The 6,508-nt window shown below is 45.1% G+C and overlaps 1 pseudogene; it reads right to left on the reverse strand.

Moving 5' to 3' along the window:
- Window positions 1–4,023: 4,023 nt before the first annotated feature.
- On the reverse strand, window positions 4,024–5,452 carry LOC116863066 (annotated as a pseudogene).
- Between the last annotated feature and the right edge of the window lie 1,056 nt (window positions 5,453–6,508).

Below are 6,508 nucleotides of genomic sequence, written 5' to 3' on the forward strand. Positions count from 1 at the left end.
GAATTGAGAGTATCTTGGAAAGTAGGCTTCTGCCTCCAGACTTTGTTGGGAGGGAATTTGTCTGTTTCAGCCTTTGATTATCATTTGTATGTTTTCTGTTAAAGTTTTGTGACCTGTAGGGAAATAATGACCACAAAACAGTTAACTGATCAAATAACAATAGGGAAATGCCATTCAGTAGTAGGCAATATGCAGACAATTAAGTTGGGATGTGAGGTAAAAGGAGACTGTGAGGGGAGAGGATGGAGGAGGTCGCTCTGGGGAGGTGACACTGGAGCTGCTGTCAGGGTGAGAAGAAGGAACAGGCATGAGGATGTGTGTTTGGGGACAGCAGAGTCAGTCTCTGTGGGAAAGATTCCTGTGTGTCTGAAGCTGAAGGAACAGTGAGAACCTAAAGTGTCTGTGATTTAAAACTTGTCAGTACAAGGTAATAATTTCTTACAAGGTAAAAACTGGGGGGCTGGTGTGAGGTGTTGTCAGAATTCATTTTGCTGTTTTTTTCTGGATTTGGTGAATCACAGGAATGGTTCCTGTGTGAATCGGAGCAAACTGAAATGGAAGCAGCAGCCTTTTTTAGCTCACAGTCACTGTGGCTCATCTGCAGGGTGGTAAGTCTTTTTATAATGAAACGATGTTGGATTTGTCAAATGCTCTTTCTGCATCGATTGAGATAAGCATGTGTGTTTTGTATTTTATTCCATTGATATGATGTATTGCACTAGTTGTTTTTGTTTGTTAAAACCATTTGTGTTGTAATAAATCCCTTTTGTTCATGGTGTCTAATTCATTCTATATTTTGCTGGATTAAGTATGATAGTGTTTTATCGAGGATTTCCGTGCCTGTATCTGCAAGAGACAGTGGTCTATAGTTTTCTAGTGACGTGTGGTTTTGGTATCAGTGTAACAATGGCTACATGAAATGAATTGGGAAGTCTACCACATTAATTTACTTTTTGGAACAGCTGGTGAAAAATTCCTATTACAGTTGAGTTTTGAGCAAAACAGGTGTTAGGGGTGCTGACACAGGTGCAGTCTAAAATCTGCATATAACATTTGACTCCCCTAAAACTTAACTACTAATAGTCGACTCTTGACCATAAACCTTACTGAAAACTTACACAGTGGATTAACACATATTTATATGTTACATGTATTGTATATTGTATTCTCGTAAAAAAGCGAGTCCAAATAGAAAAAGTTGTGAAGAAGAAAATTAGGAAAAGTAGGATCGCTGGTGCTGGTGTGTGGGGCCCTTGCAGCCCCTACCCGACCAGCACCATGTGAGGCTCCAGTGAGGATAGGCACTGTGCTGACCCAGTGCACCACTCCTCAGCCAAGAACATCGATGGACATACGGTTAATGCAAAACCTGCCTTAACAATGTGGCAAACAGACGTGAACTGCACTCATTACCTCAACTTGCAAGCCCCCCTTGCTGAGTGGGGTTCATGGAGCCTGGCCTTCCCTTGTGACCAGTTGAAGAGGCAGCAAACAGGGAGTAATGTTCAGATTGAAGAGATCGTCACTGTCTCGCAGGTCAAATCCTTCAGTACAGCAAGATCTGAGTGAATAGGGAGGACACCCACCCCTGTGGAAGGGGAAGGAAGGCTGGCCCAAGGGATGGAGCATGCTGGGAGATGCCATCAAATGGCCCTTTACCAAGTTCCATATTGACCAGAAGGCTGTGTGGTGATGTGGTGTGTCCCATGGAAGGGTCCCTATCTCTCCCTGTCTATACCTAAAGCCTTTCCTTACTCAGTAGGAATGTCATACCCATCACTGTTAACTACATGATCAATTCCAACATACGCAGTGATTATACTTGCTGTAGATAGTGATTTATTTTTCTTTTTTCCTTTTTTAAAAGATTTTATTTATTTGACACAGAGAAAGAGACATCAACAGATGGAATACAAGCAGGTGGAGTGGGAGAGGGGAAACAGGCTTCCCGCTGAGCAGGGAGAAGATGCAGGTTTGATCCCAGGACCCTGGGATCATGACCTGAGCTGAAGGCAGATGCTTAACAATTGAGCCACCCAGGCGCCCAGACAGTGATTTATTATTCAAAGAGAGTTAAATCACCAAAAGAAAACCTTCATATTTATCCCTGTATTTATCTTTTCTGACTCTTACAATCATTTTGTAGATTTAGATTCTTTATGAAATCACTTCCTCCTGCCTGAGGGAAGTCCAGTAGTATTTCCTGTGATATGGGTCTGCTGATGATCAGTTCTGTCAGTTTGGTAGAGCTGAAGAAACTTTTTTTTAGCCTTCATTATGGAAGGATATTTCCCATGGATAAAGAAATACGGGTTTCTGTTTGTTTGTTTAGTATTTTGAAGATGTTAAGCCACTGCCCTCTGTGTGCATTTCTGCTCATGAGAAATTTGTTGGTATCCTTCACTGTTCCTCTGAATCTAGTGTCTTCCTCTCTGGGTGTTGTTTTCATCTCTAGGGGTTTGATTGGGGTGCTTTAATTTTCTTCTCTGTCTCCTCTTAGCTTTTCAATCCTTCAGACGAAATTTGGATGAAAGTCTGCAACCTTTTCCTGACTTCCATCCACAGGCTTCTGTCCTTCCTGCAGCTTCCAGACCTGCCACCCCAGGACTGCCTGAGCCGGTTCTCAAGCTGAGTGACTCTCTCCTACCATCTCTGTCTCTCTGTGCATCACAGAGAAATACACACATACACGCACATGACATTCATGTCCTATTAGATCTATATCCTCCGCATATTCCTAAGTCATGCACCTTAGTAGTTATAGCTCTTTGTTGTTAAAATGATGCCGTTTTAATGGTTTTTTTCTTGTGATTTGCAGTCAGTCCTCACCTCCTGCCTCATCAGAGTTCCTCCCAGTGACCTGACATCACTCACTTGCAGGATAAGGACGTCATAACATGGTCTCATCTCCCTCATCATTTCTGCTTTCATTGTCATGTTTTACTTGTTCTTCCACTATAAATCAAACACGTTGCTATGGTTTTTGCTTTAAGCACATGACTGTATTTCTAGGCATTAACCACTAAAACTTTTTTTAGGTTTATCCGTGCAGCTATGATTTCCCAAGCTTATATAGTTTGTGCAGATTCACTTTCCCCTCTGTCATCCTTCCTTCTCTCGGAGGGGCGTCCGTCACTGTTGCTCATGCTGAGGGTCTATGGGTGATCAGTTCTGAGAAGTCTGTTGTCTAAGAAAGGTTGATTTCGTCTTCACTTTGCAATGACATTTTTGTCAGTAAAGACCAAAGATGACAGATATATCCTATTGGAATTTGCAGGCGTAGCTTTTTTCTACAGTTTTACAGTTTACATAGTTCATGATGAGAAATGTACTTCCTCCATGATGCTGGTTCTCTGTGGGAAACAAGACTCTCCTCTCTGGTTGTGAGGGTTTCTGCATTGTTGTTTTGTTATAATTTCATACGATGTGTCCTGTGCTGTCTCTCATGTTCCCTGTGCCTGAGCTTCATTGAGCTTCTTGGGTATATTGGTTCCTGGGTTTCTCTAAATTTGAAGCCTTTCTGTAGATTGTTTCTTCTCCTATTTTTTTGATTCATCCTCAATTTCATACCTTCCCTCCCTGAAGCCCTGACACTTGCACACTGTCCGGGTGGCATAAGGTATCCTCCAGGCATTTAGCCTTCATTAATTTAAACCAGGCATTTCACTGTGTGTTTCATTTTGAATACTTTACATCGCTTTTTCATCAAATTCCCTGATCTCTTCTTTTGCAGCATCATACCTGCTGTCAGTCTATCTCCTGTATTTTTAAATTTCATACATACTCATTTAGGAAAGTTTTTAAAAGAAAGGTTCTTTAAAAAATGTCTTCCATTTCTGCTTCTCAGATGTGTAGTCGTTCCTCCCCACACTGTCCTAGGGAAACTAATAATTCTAGTAGTTCTAATAGTTCTAATAATTGATTACAAATTCCATGCTGATCTGCCCTGTGCAGTGTGCCTGGAGGACTGGGCGGGAGTGGGCAAACTAGGGACCTCATACCTGGGACCTGGGCCAGACCTGCTCACTGCTCTGTGCACTGGTCTCCTGGGGCTGGAGGAGAGTGTGACACAGATGGGGAAGGGGTTTGTGTCTCACTTCCCCATGTGCTTGTGTCACCGTGAGCATTACCACTGGTGTCAAAGGACTGACAGTAATAGTCAGCCTCGTCCTCAGCCTGTGCACTGCTGATGGTCAGGGTGGCCATGTTCCCTGACTTGGAGCCAGAGAATCGCTCTGGGATCCCTGAAGGCCGATCACTATCTTCGTAAATGACCATCAGAGGTGCTTGGCCTGGCTTCTGCTGGTACCAGTTTACATAAAAATACTCTGCTTCCCCTCCAGTGCAGGTGATTGTAGCTGTCTGACCCAGGGCAACTGACACTGAGGGAGGCTGAGTCAGCTCACTGGAGGTCACAGAGCCTGAAAAGACAGAAGAGGAGAGGTTGCAATGAGGTCCAGGGGCTCATCCCAGGGTCCCAATACTGAGGCTGTGCTGTGCCTGAGCTCGGGGTCTGGCCCAGGCTCAATTCAGGTCCTGTGCAGCTGAGAGTATGGGCAGGACTGGGAATAGCACCTGTGCAGAGAGTGAGGACGAGAAGTGAGAGAGGAGTCCAAGCCATGGTGCATGTGCTCAGTGCTCTGTCTTCTGAGAATCACAGCTGGGCCAGGCTCACTCTATCCTCTCTTATTTCTTTCCAAGACCTTGGGTCTGTGATTGTTAGTAGTTATGCAAATTTCCTCCTCTCTGGGACTGCACATGCATTCAAAGCACTTGTGGGCTCAGACCAGGTGACTGAAGAGGAAGAGAGGAACCCTCAGCTTCCTCTAAACAACTCTCAGGTCAGAAAATGAGCCTTGGTCTCCAAGTTTAGTATCACAGTCACAATTCTGGGGTTTGAACACAACCCCTGTCCCTACACATTCTGTCTGAGGACTTTTGGTGCTGGTTCATGGCCTTCCAGAATCCTGGCCATGTGGTAGGTCTGGGCTCTCTGAGAGAGTCAGACAACACATGATTCAGGGAAAGGTGGTTCTGTGACCTCACTACCTTCCCCGCCCCCTCCTTGAGGTTCCCTCTGAGTCCCCCAAAGACACTGTGGTACCACCCTTGGCTTGTCAACAGAATAGGAAGCTCTCTTTTTCTGAGGTTTGTTCATCATCTTGTAAGTGCAAGTTTACTTTGCCCAATAACCACCTGCTTTTGGAGATTTATCAGGATTTGTAGTCTAATTACACATGATGCTGTTGTCTCTATGACAGCCCCCATCCCACAGCAGACCAGCAACTGGCATTGTCAGCCATTTGTTCCCTTTTAATTTTTTCATCAATGTTTCATGGGAACACATGAAAATGGCCTGAATCCATGAGAAACAACGTCAAGATCTGTGATCCTGTGAGGATCCACATGATCGCACGTTCCCATATGTTGTGAGCACCAGTGCCTGAGCCATGGTCCCTGCAGCCAAGAGAATCACGTCACTCTGGAGACAGTCTCACAAGGAGGCTGCATATGTTCCTTCTAGGGACCATGGTCCCCACATGCTCTGTCTCCTGCCCCCTGAGATGCTCTGGAACAAAGGTGTTGCAGCCCCAGGTCTGAGTTGGGGTGGAGGTGGGGAAGGAAAGGCAGAGTGTGAGTCATTGGGTGTCTCTGGATGTGCCCAGCACAGAAGAGTCAGTCACAGAGGGACTTTATTTATATATATATATTTGACAGACAGAGACCACAAGTAGGCAGGGCGGTGGGGAAGCAGGCTCCCGACTGAGCAGAGAGCCCAAGCGGGGCTCGATCCCAGGACCCTGAGATCATGACCCAAGCCGAAGGCAGAGGCTTTAACCCACTGAGCCACCCAGGCGCCCCTCCATGTATATATTTTTGATTAATAGAATATGTTTTAATGATTCCATCTTATCTCCCATTTCTGCTTAAGTTCCTTTTGTCTGATGATCAATAACTTGCAATAGTCTACATTCTGTGATGCTACCAAATTACGTAGAATGTAAGCACCTGATAACATCCTTCTGTGTCTCACCTCTCAGCATATTCACTGTGATTTTCCTATGTATTATTTCAACTCTGTCAGGAGTTCCAACGTACATAGTCATTATATGTTCTACACAGTTTTAGGGAGACATTGACGTGCTGTAGGATTCCGTGCCAAGGGAGAGCTCCTGGGGAAGGTCATAGATGCTGTGCCACAGTATCTCCAGGGTGACCTCCCTGCCAGGGACAGACCCAGTGCTTGAGCAAGGATTCACAGTGACTAGTGTGGCAGGAATGGGGGTGGGGTGGAGAGTCACGAAGTCCTGGACCTGTACTAGAGCCAAAGACAGATTCTACCGGATAGTGATGAGAGACCCCGAGTCAGAATTTTACATCTGAGCAAAGGTGATAGTGTAGTAAACCTATACCTTTACCTTCTGGTCTCAGGTCCTGGTAACCAATCCTCCCAGTTAGAATCCCTGAGGCTTTGCCAGGTGATCTCTGCTTCCTCCTAGTGGCCGCT

This window comes from Lontra canadensis, unplaced genomic scaffold (assembly GCF_010015895.1).
Source record: "Lontra canadensis isolate GAN:19392208 unplaced genomic scaffold, GSC_riverotter_1.0 scaffold501, whole genome shotgun sequence".
Lineage (NCBI taxonomy): Eukaryota > Metazoa > Chordata > Mammalia > Carnivora > Mustelidae > Lontra > Lontra canadensis.